Raw genomic sequence first — 17,740 nt, 5'->3', positions numbered from 1 at the left:
ATCTTGACTTTAATAAGGCTTTTGATACTGTCTCATATGACCTTCTCATTAACATACTAGGGAAATACAACTTAGATGGAGCTACTATATGGTGGGTGCATAACTGGTTGGAAAACCATTCTCAGAGAATAGTTATCAGTGGTTCACAGTCAAGCCGGAAGGGCATATTGAGTGGGGTCCCGCAGGGATCAGTTCTGGGTCCTGTTCTGTTCAATATCTTTATCAATGATTTAAATAATGGCATAGAGAGTACACTTATAAAGTTTGCAGACGATACCAAGCTGGGAGGGGTTGCAAGTGTTTTGGAGGATAGGATTAAAATTCAAAATGATCTGGATAAACTGGAGAAATGGTCTGAAGTAAATAGGATAAAATTTAATAAGGACAAATGCAAAGTAGTCCACTTAGGAAGGATCAAAACAGTTGCACACATGCAAAATGGAAAATGATGCCTAGGAAGGAGTACTGCATAAAGGGATCTGGGGGTCGATTTATCGCGTCTAGTCTAGACACGATAAATTGACCCCTGAGCGCTCTCCCATCAACTCCTGTACTCCACTGCCGTGAGAGGTGCAGGCAGAGTCAACGAGGGAGTGGCAGCAGTTGACTCACTGCAGTGAAGACTCCGGAGCCCTTTTTTTTTTTTTTTTTTTTTGGTTAGGAGAGTTGTGTACAAAGACTGATATCAATTAGTTATAATTTTTGTCTCCTGACAATACACATAGCTTCTATTAAAGTTATAGAACTTTACAGTACAGTAGGTCTAAGTACATCAACTTCAGCTACATTATTCACGTAGCTGAAATTGCGTAATTTAGATCAGTCCTCCCCACACACACCCCAGTGTAAACCATGCCTAAGTATTCTAGGATATTATTAAGCCAGCCAGCTCAAAGTAGTAGTGAATTGGAGGTGCTCTAACCCAGCCAACCACTGGGACTTTATTGAACAAGAAAATTGAACAAGAAAATTGTAAACACTGCAAGGCTACTACCGTGGATTAACAAAAAAAACAAACAACAAAAAAAGCATGCCCTCCAGAAATGTAAACACCTCCTTTAGCAAATGCTACTCTGTAGGTTTGGGTTAGAACTAGAAATAAGATACATTTTTCCCCCCTCACCAATGACACCCATTGCAAATAATCCAGATCTTAACCCAAATTGTGAACTAGAAAGCTTCAAAGGTTGGGAGAGCCATGGAATACACACAGTTGGCCAGCAATTTAGTAAAGAAATTGTCTAATTTATTTAGAGATCAAAACCAAGTTTAACTGACACACTCTTTCCTGGTACCAGTACTTTCAGGTTAGACATTGTTTCTCAACTTTCTAGAAAACCTTTTTTATATTAAAAGCTAACTTTAATAGAAGCTATGTGTATTGTCAGGAGACAAAAATTATAACTAATTGATATCAGTCTTTGTACACAACTCTCCTAACCAAAAAAAAAAAATAAAAAAATGTCCATGTCTGAAACGCTGGGAAAAGGATGTGGCTCGACAGATTACACCAGAGGAATGGGCTTTCATGTGGAAAAGAGGACCAGCAACCTCAGTCTGCAGCACAATAAAATAATTTTTTTTTAAGATACTACATCAATGGTACCTCACGCCAGTCAGGTTAAAAAATATAGATAGATTTAATGGGACTAAATGCTGGAGGAATTGTGGTGAAAGAGGAGATTTTCTGTATGTATAGTGGATGTGTCCAGTCATTAGAGAGTATTGGGATGCAATTAGTAACCAAATATCACAAATTGTTGTATATTTATTACCAAATGGGCCTTTGGTAATCCTTTTAGGGCTCCGGAGTAGAAATGGTCACATAAGAGGAAATGTAGAATTAATTTCCCATCCGCTAATAGCTGCTCAGCTATTGGTAAAGAGAAATAGCTGTTGGTTGCTCCTCTTCCTCTAACCCCATTGTCTCCTTAGACTGTGAGCTCCTAGGGGCAGGGCCGTCCCTACTTGATTGAAAAGAACCTACTACCATAAATAAATCACTAACAATAATAGTTTGAGCAGGGTGTTTTATGCATGAGATGGCATAGAAGAAAGAACAAAGGAGCTTGTGGGAGTAATGGACAAAATCAGTGGTGACTGCCAGATGACTTATGCTTATTGACATGAACATAATTATAGTTTATAATTTTAAAAATGTTTATAATATTGCAGCAGTTTTTGCAGTTCTTGAATTCCAGTGGTATCGATTAATTTCTTCACCCATTAGGGTGATTGATGCAATAGTCTGTGTGTATATTTTTCATTTCTGCACTATAAAAGCTTACGTGTCATGTAATTATTGGAAATACTGTACGTACATGAGGTCAAGAAGTTATTAGAGAAGCCTTGTCACTTCAGCGCTATGTGTGGCCTCTTTACAATAGAACTAAGATAGCAATTTCTAAACTGAAGATCACAGGTCTGAAGGTCCTGGGTTCTCTCTCCATCGATGACAGTGACGTCAGTATGCATGTTGAGATGGAATCTGTACAAAGACATAGCAAGAGAAACTATGAGAAAATCCATAGGTTCAGTGAAGGCCACAAACAGTATTGAGTGTTTAAATACATGCACATCTATCTAGCTTGGAGACTTTGACCTAAGAACCAAACCTAAGATTTAAATCTAAAGCCATTGAAGACTGACACAGCCTAGCACTTCAAGTGCAGTGAAATGTAAACAGCAGAGAGGGAGCTAAACTAACAGCCCTGGTGGGACTTAGTTATTTAATCTGGCTGCAGTTTCATATCTAACTTGCTTTCCTGGACAGAGAGAGAATGTAGTGTTGTAATGGGATAGACTGGGTATGTGTAAACAGATAGTCCTAAAGTAGGAAATCTGGATGGGGAGAAGAAGAGATGCTATTCTTGGAAGCCTGGGCACAGTCTAATCTATGTAGCCATAGAACATTTCTGATTAATCAAACAGATTTTAATTAAGGCAGAATTTATTTAATTATAACTTTGCTAGCTAATACAATTGAAAATAAGTTACTCCATGTTCTTGCCCAAAGAACATTTTGGTTGAAATCCTCAGCTGAGAGGAGTTTAGCAAATAGCTATTATAAATGTTAGAAAATGGACAGTTTCCAAAGCTGGGAATGTATAGCTCATAATTGTGAAAATTACTTATGTAACTACCACCATTTCCTTTTAAAATCTCAGAACTCTAAAGCTAATGGTTCATATCCAGCTCAGGGGTAAGAAGGAGCAACTGCCATTGAGTCAATGTACCTGCTCATAACTCACACCAGGCTAAATTTGGCTGGTTGTATTCACTCGCTCATTAATTCATAAGGTTACTATTTCTGCTCTTGGATAACTCAGAATTACTCCTGATTTTATACTGTTGGTAGTGATTGGAGAATCATGCCCACTGGTGGAGTAGCCTCACAATAGGAGTACTTCTGGCTTTTAGCAACACTGAGGCTGTCTTATAACAAAACACATGTAAATTACTTAGTCAGATAGACCAGAGCTGACTTTTCTGTGGACAACTTCAACATTTGTTTATGGACTACTTGAAGTTTGTCATTCATGATGGAAACATTGGACTATCAAGCTTTATAAATGCAAGAAATAAATGGCATGCAAGTCCCATCTACACTAGAACATTGACTCAAAGCTGAGAACAGTTGCCAGCAGTAGGTTACTGACTTGGTGTTGAAAACAGTGTTATTTTTAATTTTTTATTTAATTTTTAATGTAGATGAGACAAAAACATTTTTCCACATAAGAACATAAGAATGGCCATACTGGGTCAGACCAAAGGTCCATCAAGCCCAGTATCCTGTCCTCTGACAGTGGCTAATGGCAGGTGCCCCAAAGGGAATGAACAGACAGGTTATCATCAACTGATCCATGCCCTGTCACCCAATCCCAGCTTCTGGCAAACAGAGGCTAGGGCCACCATTCCTGCCCAATAACCATTGGTGGACCTATCTTCCATGACTCTATCTAGCTCCCTTTTGAACCCCGTTATAGTATTGGCCTTCACAACACCCTCTGACAAGGAGTTCCAGAGGCTGACAGCGCATTGTGTGAAAAAATACTTTCTTGTGTTTGTTTTAAACCTGCTACCTATTAATTTCATTTGGTAGTCCCTTGTTCTTGTATTATGAGAAGGAGTAAATGACACTTCCTTATTTACTTTCTCTATACCACTCATGATTTTATAGACCTCTATCATAACCCCCTTAGTCATCTCTTTTCCAAGCTGAAAAGTCCCAGTCTTATTAATCTTTCCTCATACAGATGCTGTTCTATACCCCTAATAATTTTTGTTGCCCTTTTCTGAACCTTTTCCAATTCTAATATATATTTTTTTGAGATGGGGTGACCACATCTGCATGGAGTATTCAACATGTGGGCGTATCATGGATTTATTTAGAGGCAATATGATATTTTCTGTCTTTTTATCTATCCCTTTTTTGGTGATTCCCAACATTCTGTTCACTTTGTTGACTGCCGCTGCACATTGAGTGGATGATTTTAGAGAACTATCCACAATGACCCCAAGATCTCTTTCTTGAGCGGTAACAGCTAATTTATACCTGTCAGGTTTTTAAAGGGTGTGGGGGGCTTCCGGTCTCCATAGGTAATGGATTTTCTACATTTGCACTGCATGAGCCTCAGTATATCAGCCATAGCTCGACACCACTCAGGGAGGTAGTGTTACTATGTCGGCATAATGGAGAGCTTACTTCAGTGGGAGACCAATTTAAGCATAGACGCATGCACAGCTAGATCCGTGCAAGGTGGTTTATGTAGACCGATCTATGTAGGGTAGACCAGGCCTATAAGTAGCATTTCTTATTCCTTTCCTGATCACTCATGATCTGGCAAGAATTAGGTTGAAAAACAAAAGGCATCAGTGAGTTAATTGGGTGTCTTCTACAGGCTATTTTGTTCCTAGTTACAATGTGGTGCTGATCCCTGATGTCAGCTGGAATTTCTCCATGTCTCTGCCCTAAGATGAGGTAGTCTGAGTCACCCTGTCCATCACCAATATTTCTCCATTAGCTGCAGAGCATTTCTCTCTCTTGGCCTTCTCTTGCCTGCATGGTCATGGGTTAGAGGCTTTTTCTTCTTGGTACTTTCTTGAGTGTCTGGTTAGATACCTTAGGGGTATCTCTTCATACATACATCTAGTTGTCAATGGATATTCTATAGTACCCATCACTGTAATATCTAAACTCTGTTCTTTCCCAATACTTTAGCCATTGAATAAGGGCTCACAACACAACATGGACTAGGAATTTTTTCTCCCAATGCTTTGTATTAACAGAGTCTTTTAGACTATAAAGTCTTCACTTCTGTAAAGGATTTTGCAAACCATAGATGTGAAGTGCTATTCAATTACTACATATTATTTATTGTGGGTTTTTGTTTTTTGTTTTTTGGGGTTTTTTTGGTCTCTAGAAGCAGTTTTCAGAGTGGGCACTGCCAGGTTTGGGAGTGGTTGCAAATGTGTTGGTTTCTGAACTGCAACACATTGGTCAGTCTGAATCACAAGAATGTTGTGTTATGACCTTTGTTTTCTGTTCTGTCTTTTCTCATCATGAGCAACATCTGTGCCTTTTAACCACATTATTTTTGACTAGTTCACCAGAGATTTTGAAAAGATATTTAGAACATATGATATGACTCAAGTTTCTGTTTGCTGATGTCCACTATATTTCCTGAACCCTCACTGATGAGGTTTAAAATTGTAGACTATCAAACACTAGGAAATAGTGACATTGATAATATCAAAGCCTTGGTATTCCACATGATAGCTTCTTTTCAAGATGAAATGAATGTACATGGCACAAACTGTTTAATAATTTCTCATTGGACTGATCAGGTTATAGATTTAATTCCTATTTTGTAAATGGAAAGCTTTGCTGAAATTAAATATGCAAATATGCCTTATTTGACTGCAAATGTTACATCACAAGCTTAATGTATTCTAATAGTCACATTCCATCGCGTACATATCTTGTGTCAGTCCATTATCTGATTTCAAAACAAGTGGGTTGGATGTCATTATACAGTCAAACTGCAGATGCTGACTCTGCCCTGTGGAATAGCTTCCCAGGATCAGCATAACCCCCACTATGGTTCTGGGACTAAATGCTTTCATGTGTTTAGCACTCAGTCTTTTGGCCTGTCTTTTCTCTGTCATTTTCAGCACTGGGCTTGTTATTACAAAACAAGAAGTTTCACCCAGGTTGGGGGGGGGGGGGGGCTAAGGTTATGACCTTACTATGTAATTTGCTTCTGCTAGTCTCGTAATCTAAGGGACAGTTTACAATATACTGTTGCAACCACTTCTAACAGGCACCAGACTTGTACCAGTGAGAGACCCTCCGGGCACCTAGCTCCTGTGCTGGGTAATCCCTGCCTTAATGACAGGCTGAGGCATAGGTGCAGTTTGACTTCTATATTGGAGTGGTGGTGGCTCCAGTCAGGCCAATGGGGTGGGCAATTCCATGCCTGCCCACAGAGGTGCCATTTCAGATTTGGGGGGAGGGTCTCAACTTTATCCATGATTCCAAGGGCTACTTAAGCAACTGAAAACTCTAGTGTTTTTGCAGATAATAACTTAGCAATATCTGACTGGAGCATTGTATCTACTTCCTATACCAAGAGAGAAAATTAAATACATATTAGACCCACTCAGCTCTAATACTAACATGTTTTGACATCTTGTGGCAAGTCACTTATGGGACAGTGGTTCGACTGAAAATTGTAATGTATATTCTTACTCAGATTCTCTTATTAAAGTCAGAAGGGACCATCATGACCATCTAGTCCAGGGGTCTCAAACTCAAATGACCACGAGGGCCACATGAGGACTAGTACATTGGCCCGAGGGCCACATTACTGACACCTCCCCCCTGCTGCCCTCAGCCCCACCCCCACTCCACCCCTTCCATGAGGCCCCGCCCTGCCCTGCCTCTTCCCACCCCTCCCTGCCCCCATTCCAACCCCTTCCCCAAAATCCCCACCCCAACTCCACCCCCCCCACCCCCAGGGGGTGCATGAGGGTTGTGGGGTGTGGCAGGGGCTCAGTGCAGGGAGTTGGGGTGTGAGGTGCAGGAGGGGTGCAGCAGGGGGTCAGGGTGCAGGGTGTGGCAGGGGCCTCAGGGCAGGGTGCAGGAGGGGTGCCAGGTTCAGGGCAGGGGGTCAGGGTGCAGGGTGCGGCGGAGGCTCACGGAAGGTGGTTGGGGTGCAGCAGGGATGTGGGGTGCAGCAGGGGGCTCAGGGCAGGGGGTTTGGCTGTAGGAGGGGTTCAGGGGGGCTGGCTCTGGCCCGGCGTGTACTGGGAGCAGGGCAGGCTCCCTGCCTGCCTGCCTGCCCTGCCCCCATGCTGCTCTGGGAAGTGGCCGGAAGCTGGGGCAGGAGGGGCACAGGGGTCTGTGTGTTGCTCTTGCTTCAGGCACTGCCCCCAGCTGCTCCCATTGGCCAGGAATGGGGAACCACAGCCAATGGGAGCTGCTGGGGCAGTGCCTGAAGCAAGAGCAACACACAGACCCCTGTGCCCCCCCCTATGTTCTGTCCGCTTCTTGGAGTGACGTGGGGGCAGGGCGGGCAGGAAGCCTGCCCTGCCCCCGATGCGCGTCGGGCAGGAGCCTCTCTAGGTAAACACTGGGGGAGGGCGGGAGCGCCGTGAGAAGCTCGTGGGCCACAGAAAATAACCCTGCAGGCTGCATGTTTGAGACCCCTGATCTAGTCTGACCTCCTGCACATTTCAGGCCACAGAACCTCACCCACCCACTCCAGTAATAGACACATAACCAGTGACGCTAACTTTCTAATGTGCCAGAGGATGCTCAACCCCCCTGGCTCTGCCCCCGCCCCTGCCCCCACTCCACTCCTTCCCCAAGCCCCCACACCGCCTCCTCCAGTGCCCACCCTGGCCTACTTCACCCCTACTCCCCCTGGCTCTGCCCCTTCCTGGCTCTGCTCCACCCCACCCGGCCTCTTCCCGCCCTGTTCCTCCCCTGAGTGCACCTCGCCCTCACTCCTCCCCTCCCCTCAGTGCCTTCTGCATACCGTGGAACAGCTGATCAGTGGGGCTGCCGGCAGGCGGGCGGCACCGCGGATGGCAGGGGGATCTGGCTGAGCACCCACCATTTTTTCCCCCTGGGTGTTCCGGGCTGGAGCACCCATGGAGTTGGCGCCTATGCCCCTAACCTCTGGCTGGGTTATTGAAGTCCTCAAATCATGTTTTAAAGGTTTAAAATCAAGTTACAGAAAATTCACCATTTATACTAGTTTAAATCTGCAAGTGACCCTATGCCCCCTGCTGCAGAAGAAGGCGAACCCCATGCCCCCACTGTCTCTGCCAGTCTGACCCAGGAGAAAATTCCTTCCTGACCCCAAATATGGTGATCAGTTAAATCCTGACCATGTGACTCACCAGGCAGATATCTGGGAAAGAATTCTCTGTAGTAACTCGGAGCCCTCTCCATCTAGTGTCCTAACTCCAGCCATTGGGGATTTTTGCTACAGGCAGTCACCAGTGGACCACACACCATTGTAGGCAGTCCTAGCATACCACCCCCTCCATAAACTTATCAAGCTTATTCTTGAAGTTAGTTTTTTGCCCCGACTGCTCCCCTTGGGAGGTTGCTCCAGAACTTCACTCCTCTGATTGTTAGAAGCCTTCACCTAATTTGAAGCCTAAACTTGTTGATGGCCAGTTTATATGCATTTGCTCTGGGGGTCCACATTGATGCTTAACTTTAATAACTCCTTTCTCTCCCTGGTATTTATCCCTCAGATGTATTTATAGAGAGCAATCATATCTCGCCTCAACCTTCTATGGGTTAGGCTAATCAAGCCAAGCTCTTTGAGTCTCTTCTCATAAGGTAGGTTTTCCATTCCTCAGATTAGCTTAATAGCCTTTCTTTGTACCTGTTCCAGTTTGAATTAATCTTTCTTAAACATGGGAGACCAGAATTTCACACAGTATTCCAGATGAGGTCACACCACTACCTTGTATAATGGTGCTAACAGGGCCGGTGCAACCATTTAGGTGACCTAGGCAGTCACCTAGGGCGCTGGGATTTGGGGGGCACCATTTTCTTCGGCAGCGACCGCGGCGGCCGGATCTTCGGCCGCCCCGGTTGCCACCAGCATTTAGGCGGAGGGAGCTGGGGCAGGCGAGTGTGGGGAGGGCCACCTGCAGCAAGTACGTGGGGGGGGGCGGCATGCAGGGGAACTCCCTGCCCCAGCTCACCCCTGCCCCGCCTCCTCCCCAAGCGTGCTGTGGCTGCTTCACTTCTCCCGCCTCCCAGGCTTGCGGCGCTAATCAGCTTAGGCGCCGCAAGCCTGGGAGGCGGGAGAAGTGAAGCAGCGACGGCGTGCTCGGGGTGCTCGTGCTCGTGCTCCTGCGTGGAGCAGGGTGAGCTGGGGTTGGGGGGGTGCCTCAGGGCGGAGAGTGGGGGGTGGGGAGCTGCCGCAAGGGGGGTGCCTGAGAGCGGAGGGGGGAGCTGCCATGGGGGGTGCCTCAGGGCAGAGCGGGGAGCTGTCGTTGGGGGGGGCACCTCAGGGCGGGGGCACAGTGGGGGGCGCAAGGTGGAAGTTTCGCCTAGGGCGCAAAAGATCCTTGCACTGGCCCTGGGTACTAACACTTCCCTGTCTCTACTGGAAATATCTTGCCTGATGCATGCTAGGAATGCATTAGCTTTTTTTCACAGCTGCATCACATTGATCACAGGACTGTGAGCCATCAACCAATACACCCAGCTCTTTCTCCTCTTCTGCCACTTCCAACTGATAAATTCCTAGTTTATAGCAAAAATTCTTGTTGTTAGTCCCTAAATGCATCACCTTGCACTTTGCACTATTAAATTTCATCCCATTTCTATAACTCCAGTTTACAAGGTCATCCTGATCTTCTTGTATAGTATTCCAGTCCCCTTCCATATTGGTAATAACTCCCAACTTCGTGTCATCTGCAAATTTTATTAGCGCACACCCACTTTTTGTGCCAAGGTCAGCAATAAAAATGTAATTAACATTGGTCCCAAGACTGATCTCTGAGGAACTCCACAAGTAACCTCCCTCTATTCTGTCAGTTCACTTTTCAGTATAGAATCATAGAATCATAGACTCTCAGGGTTGGAAGGGACCTCAGGAGGTCATCTAGTCCAACCCCCTGCTCAAAGCAGGACCAAACCCAACTAAATCATCCCAGCCAGGGCTTTGTCAAGCCTGACCTTAAAAACCTCTAAGGAAGGAGATTCCACCACCTCCCTAGGTAACCCATTCCAGTTCTTCATCACCCCACTAGTGAAAAAGTTTTTCCTAATGTCCAACCTAAACCTCCCCCTCTGCAACTTGAGACCATTACTCCTTGTTCTGTCATCTTCTACCACTGAGAAGAATCTAGATCCATCCTCTTTGGAACCCCCTTTCAGGTAGTTGAAAGTAGCTATCAAATCCCCCCTCATTCTTCTCTTCTGCAGACTAAACAATCCCAGTTCCCTCAGCCTCTCCTCATAAGTCATGTGCTCCAGCCCCCTAATCATTTTTGTTGCCCTCCGCTGGACTCTCTCCAATTTATCCTCATCCTTCTTGTAGTGTGGGGCCCAAAACTGGACACAGTACTCCAAATGAGGCCTCACCAGTGCTGAATAGAGGGGAATGATCACATCCCTCGATCTGCTGGAAATGCCCCTACTTATACAACCCAAAATGCCATTAGCCTTCTTGGCAACAAGGGCACACTGTTGACTCATATTCAGCTTTTCGTCCACCGTAACCCCTAGGTCCTTTTCTGCAGAACGGTATGGCCTGTTGAGGTCTCCCCTTTAACCAGTTCCTTATCCACCTTTCAGTTCTCATATTAATCCCCATCTTCTCCAATTTAACTCATAATTTCCCATGTGGAACTCTATCAAATGGCTTACAGACATCGAGGTAGATTAGATCTACTGCATTTCCTTTGTCTAAAAAAATCAGTTATCTTCTCAAAGAAAGATATTTGTAACTTTGTTATCATCCCTAGAAATACAACAATTGTAGAAAAATCTACAATTACTTTCTATCATTTAGGGCTTGTCTACACTATGCAGCTTTCAGTGACCAGGCAATGGGCTTGGCTACACTCAAAACTCCAAAGTGCTGCTGCGGGAGCGCTCCCGTGGCAGCGCTTTGAAGTGCGAGTGTGGTCGCAGCGCCAGCGCTGGGAGAGAGCTCTCCCAGCGCTGGGGCACTGTTTACACTGGCGCTTTACAGCGCTGTAACTTGCTGCGCTCACGGGGGTGTTTTTTTCACACCCCTGAGCGAGAAAGTTGCAGCGCTGTAAAGAGCCAATGTAGCCAAGGCCTATGTCAACACAGCCTGGTCGCTAAAAGTCAGCGTGTGTGAACACTCTCTATCTAAAGTGCCGACAAAATACTTCCAGCCCTGTGAGCGGCATAAGCTTTGTTGGCAGGAGTGCGCTCCTGCCAACAAAGCCAGGTTCACACTGCTGCTTCTTGGCAAAACTTTTGTCTTTCACGGGAGGGAGGCTTTTTTAAGTACCCGTGAAAAACAAAAGTTTTGGCAACAATGTTGCAAGTGTAGACGAGCCTTTAGGCTACTTACTTTTTGCAGTTCACCAGGCTTGGAACAGATCATTTAACTTTAAGAAACAGCCCAACAGCCCTTTCTTATCTTAATCACCTGTTAATCACTCTGTTTAAACAAAATTCTGATTCCCTACCTCAGGGACGCATGCTGGGAGCAGCACTTTCCTGTCCTTACATTGCACACTCAGGCTGCCTCCAAACTCCACCTATGGGCTGAGGAGCCATAGGAAAGGGTCATGAATCTATTGCTGTCCCTGGCCTAAATGCTATCTGGGTTAGTGACTTTGGTGTCTCTCTTAGATCTCAGCCCCTTACACTGCCAACCCACCTCTGACCGACACCCAGGGACAACCCTGCAGCTCTGGGGTGTACCATGCTGTGACTGTGAGGGGAAGTTGGAGCCTGCCTAGCTCTGCCCTTGCTGAGAAGGGAGTGGCCCCAGGAATCAGCACAAGCCCTGATTTCTGCTCTGCAAATAAAATAACAGATGTCATTATTTCAATTCCCGTGCACGTACGGAGGAAATATGAATTATAATTCATTTCTCCATATTTCTGAGAATTTATTAATATGTCAAATCTTTTATTTACTGCAAAAATAAATAATATTTTAGCAATTTTTTTTTCAATTTATGATGTAGGGTCAAGATGACCCACTCTGTAATTTTGATAAGCAATAACTCAGCCACAATGAAACACATCCACCAGCGGCAAGAGCTGCAATGCTAGTGACACATCACTCGAATATACATCAAGGTTGCATAGCCGGAAATTCATGTAGAGCAGAGATATCACGAGTTGATACATGTCAAATGGTCATTTTAACACACGTCGCAGGTAGATGGTTAAGAATTGAGCGGATACTGTGGAAAATTGTGTTTCTTGGTGCCAAAGAATAAAGAATAACGTCTTTCAGCATTATAAATCCAAAGTGTGAGTATCTTTAAACGTTATTAAACCTTAACGTTATTATCGGGCGGTATAATTATGAACTTTTCTTTGTTATAACTGGTTCACATGTAATAAATGAGGTCCATAAAAGAAAAGTAACAGCTTTAACGCTTAATAGATTACAAAAGTGATGATGTCACACTCCAAGTGGGTAACCATGAGGAAGGGGATTACTTTCCAAACAACCGGTGTTGGGTTATAACATCAAAAAAGGTAATTTTGTTTCCGTGTAAATGCTGTAACTAACTGTTTTAATAGGTAAGTGACTGTATGTTACTATCAGAGGGGTAGCCGTGTTAGTCTGGATCTGTAAAAGCAGCAAAGAGTCCTGTGGCACCTTATAGACTAACAGACGTTTTGGAGCATGAGCTTTCGTGGGTGAATACCCACTTTGTCGGATGCATGTAGTGGAAATTTCCAGGGGCAGGTATATATATGCAAGCAAGAAGCAGGCTGGAGATAACGAGGTTAGTTCAATATCATTGAATCTTTAAGTGGTGAAAAGATGTGTTAGGATGGCTGCAATGTGGTTTAAATCGCCAACCATGTGGTGTGTCAGCCATCCTTAATGCTATAATGCTTGCAGTTGGGAGCACAGTTAGTACATAACAATATTCAAATGCCCCATGGCAGAAAGAGGAAAAGAAAACCTTCAGGAGTTGAGTGTTGTAAACGAAAGGCTGAGAAGGAAAAGGACCAAGCAAAACAGCAGGGATGAAATATTCCTGAAATATCTTCTCTTTAATCCAAATAAAGATGGAAGCAGTTCACAGCATCCAGATGAAGGTCTATTACTTCGGGAGAAGGTTAGCTCACATCCGCATAGAAGCAGTTTGGAAACTCAAGATGATGGAAACTTACTTCTAGATGAAGGCAGCTCACAGCATCAGACTGATACGGAAGTGGAGAAAATGTATTCACCTTCAGAGACGCATGCAGAAATTGAAGTAAATGAAGCAGAAGGAAGAAAGGATGAGGAAGTTACAAACAAGTTACAGTATGGAGCTCCAGCTTCATGGCCCAGATGTGATGACAGTGTGAGGCAAATTCTCATGGAACATGAACCCGAACAAATTCATGAATTTCCCTTCCCTAAGGATGGAAATAAAAGAAAATTCTCTGCTCAGCATTATAAGAGGAGACTTATTAATTGGGAAGACATTCATTGAAACTGGTTACAATATTCAGTGTTGAAGGACTCTGTGTTTTGCTTTTGCTGCAAGTTGTTTAGAAATCAATTGGTACATCATTTGCTGAAAATGGTTTGAAGGACTGGAAAAACATATCTTCAATTTCTCTTCACATGAAAGAAGTACAGAATATTTGGAATGTTTTCAAAATTAGAAAGAACTTGAATTATGATTGAAAAAAGGAAAAACTATTGATGAAGAAAATTTACATGTGATCAAGGAAAAAGAAGAATATTGGCAACAAATATTAGAGCGTCTGATTGCTTTAGTGAGAGTTCTCGGTGGGCAAAATTTAGCATTCCGCAGCCACGGTAGAAATGAAAAATTATACACTCCAGGTAATGGAAACTTTTTAAAATTTGTTGAATACCTAGCTTTGTTTGATCCAGTCATGAAGGAACATCTACGTAAAATAACTGATAATGAAACACAGGTTCATTACTTAGGAAAAAATATGCAGAATTAACTGATTCAAATCCTAGAAAATTGTAGAAGCTGCCCATTCTGCAAAATACTTTTCAATAATACTGGACTGTTACAACAGATGTGGGGCATGTTGAACAAATGATGATCATTTGTTTTGTGGATATGGAAAAGTCTGCAGATGAAGATAATGTTGAAGTGCTCATCAAGGAAAATTTTTTGGGTTTCGTACCACTGAAGGAGACGACTGGAGCATTTATGACCGAAACTATTCTACAAGAGCTTGAAACAATGTCATTATCTGTTGAAAACTTACATGGCCAAGGCTATGTTAATGGGAGTAATATGAAGGGTAAAGACAATGGTGTGCAAAGGAGAATGATGGAAATCAATCCTAGGGCCTCTTTCGTTCCTTGCAGTGTGCATTCTCTGAATTTGGTTGTCAATGATGCTGCTAGATGTTGTTTGGAGGAAAGCAGTTTCTTTGACCTGGTGCAATGTGTTTATGTGTTTTTCTCAGGCTCAACACGCCATTGAGAGATTCTGACTCGCCATGTGAATTCTGTAACTGTGAAATCACATAGTCAGACAAGATGGGAGAGTCACATTGATGCTTTGAAGCCTCTTTGCTATGAACTTGGAAACATTTATGATGCCCTAATTGAAATTTCTGATGATAATACCTTTACTTGATCATCTGGCAATATGGCACGTTCAGATGCAGAAGCTCTTGCAAATGGCCTTTCCAAGTTCAAATTTGTGACTTCACTCATTTTGTGGTATAATATCCTATCGACATTAATCTCACTAGTAATCAGCTTCAGGAAAAGAACTTGAACATACATTCTGCTATTCAAAAACTTCAGCAAACTAAAAATATTCTGGAGGAATTCAGAAGCGATGAAGGGTTCGAAAGAACACTGGTAGAGTCTCTTGAGCTTGCTGGAGAAATAGACTTTCCAACAGAATTTGAACCAGAGCCAGTTTGCATTCAGCAAAAGAAACAGCAGTTTTCGTATGAAGGACGAGACACACCCATTCAGAACCCAAAACAAAAGTTCAAAGTGAATTTCTACTTTGCAGTCCTTGATACTGCTATTCACTCAGTTGATGAAAGATTTCAACAGATGCAGCAGCTAGAGTCAGTATTTGGCTTTCTATATGATATCCACAGCCTGCAAAAGAAAACAGCAAAACATATAAGAGAATTTTGTATAAAACTGGAGTCAGCATTGACTCATGAAAATTCGAAAGACATTGATGCTACAGATTTGTGTAGTGAGCTTCAGGCTTTTTCAAGATAACTTAAGAAACATTCCAGTCCTGAAGAAGTACTGAAGTTTGTTTGTGAAAATAAACTCAGACAGTTTTCCAAACATTTTTATAGCTCTACGTATTCTTTTAACTTTGCCAGTTTCCGTAACTAATGGGGAACGTAGCTTCTCAAAGTTAAAATTGATAAAAACATATCTGCGTTCAACAATGGTGCAACAGAGACTTCTTAGACATGCCACAATGTCAATAGAACATGAAATAGCTGGAAAATTGGATCTAAAAGAACTAGTGATTGAATTTTCAAAACTTAAAACAAGAAAAGTCATCTTTTAAGAGCCCAGAGGGTTTTTTATTTGGAGTGTTTTGTAAATACAAGTTAAAGTTCATTGAAGAGTTTTCTTATTTCTTTCTATATTGGATGTAGTGGTAATGGCAGTTAAAGCAGGATAGCGTAATGGATGATTTTGGATTGTAATAATAAAAATAATTAACATTTTTAATGCATTTTTATTTGAAATCAGACCGAAATATCATCTAGCTGTCGTGTACAAATCTATTCTGAAAATTTCGTGTCTCTATTTTATCTGATCTCAGAAACATTGGTTGGACAGATGGATGGATGGACAAACCGAATAATTAAGCCTCTGTTTAAGAAAAAAAAAACGCTTAAGAAAAACTAAAAGGAAAAAAGGGGCAAAATGTTTCCCAGTTTACCAAAAACCTCAGCCTAGATCTGCCCTTGCGGTTTGGGGGTGGGGGACGCCGATTGCATGGTTCGCCTAGTGCGCCAGTTGCTGGCAGCTAGTCTAGGGCCGCCCCTGTCCCTCTGACATGGGGCTGTCGTCACAGAGGAATCTTGCCATTGCTATACTAGCAAACAAAGCCACTTACATGGGGGGATTTCCCAGCAGCCTCCATGCCTCTTCTGACCTCTGGGCACCACCACAGTAACTTTTCCCCAGCATGCCTTTCTGGGGCTGGTCCTTTACATTTGGCAAGGCCAAACAACCAACCCCTAACATGGCTATTTCCTAACAGAGCTGCTGGTATTTCCCCCTCTTCCCTACAGAGAGTCTCTGTTTTGTTTTTCCCTTCTTACTCTTCAGTCCTGGCACATTGATTTGAATATTAATAATTAAACTAAGCTTTGCAGGGGGATGGAAGGGGAAGTTATTTGATGTACGCTTCATAGCCTCATTCTAAGCTGTTTTAGAACATGTCTCAGGGTAGCCGACTGCTGAGCTGTTAGTGTGCCATAATGTAGAATGAAGATACACATTAGGCATAGGAACTGCTGGAACAGACCATTGAGCTATCCTCAGCCATGAATGGCCCGTCCTCTCTTTATTATCTCTTGCTGCATTGTGTCTGTTGTAGGCCCAGAACTTTCAAACACTTATGCTGTATTGTTAATCCCAAGCATTCAGACAGCATGAGTGAGGCCCCCCAAATCTGGAGACTGGTTTAAAAATCATAGGATTGTAAAAACTGGGGGATTTTTTTCTTTGCCTTCTGGATATTATGCCTTTAGGGTCATGTTTCCAGACTTTTCTCCATAACTGCGAGGGCTAGAAATTTACTTTTTTTAAATGAACGCTGAGAATTTTCTGAAATGAAATGGCCCCCAGAGCTGGGCTTTGAACACCCCTCCCCCCCATATCATGAGACTTGTGATACAATTGTGAGAGCTGGCAATGAACACTGCATAAGTTATGCATATGCTTAATCAGGAACTCAGTGGGACTGCTCATGTTTAATGTTAAGTGTGTGTAAGTCTTGGTAGGATCAGAGCCTTAGGTCATGTCTACACCGTCAAAGTTATAGTGCCGGCAGTTACAGTGCCATTCAGAGGGTGTAGAGGGGAAACCGCCGTTGTGTGTTCACACTGACAACTGCCTGTGCAATGGGGGGAGGGATAGCTCAGTGGTTTGAGCATTGGCCTACTAAGTCCAGCATTTTGAGCTCAATCCTTGAGGGGGCCACTTAGGGATCTGGGGCAAAAATCTGTCTGGGGATTGGTCCTGCTTTGAGCAGGAGGTTGGACTAGATGACCTCCTGAGGTCCCTTCCAACCCTGATATTCTATGATAATAGCATGTTGACACTTGCAGCAGTATTCAGAGCAGTGCACTCTGGGCACCTATCCCACAGAACACCTCTTTCTCTTTTGCCACTTAAACTTGTGGGAAGGTGGAGGGGGTCACGGGGCATCCTGGGCCTTGTCCCAATGCCCCATGATGCATTGCTTTGCATCCCAGCAATCCCTGTGCTTCCATCCACATTTGGTGCCATCTTTCACCAGTTTGTGTACTGTGCGCCCTGCCTCTTTTGGGC

This window comes from Mauremys reevesii, linkage group 3 (genome assembly GCF_016161935.1).
Source record: "Mauremys reevesii isolate NIE-2019 linkage group 3, ASM1616193v1, whole genome shotgun sequence".
In the NCBI taxonomy this organism is placed as follows: domain Eukaryota; kingdom Metazoa; phylum Chordata; order Testudines; family Geoemydidae; genus Mauremys; species Mauremys reevesii.
The sequence above is the reverse complement of the archived record's forward strand: the minus strand, read 5'-3'. Positions refer to the sequence as shown.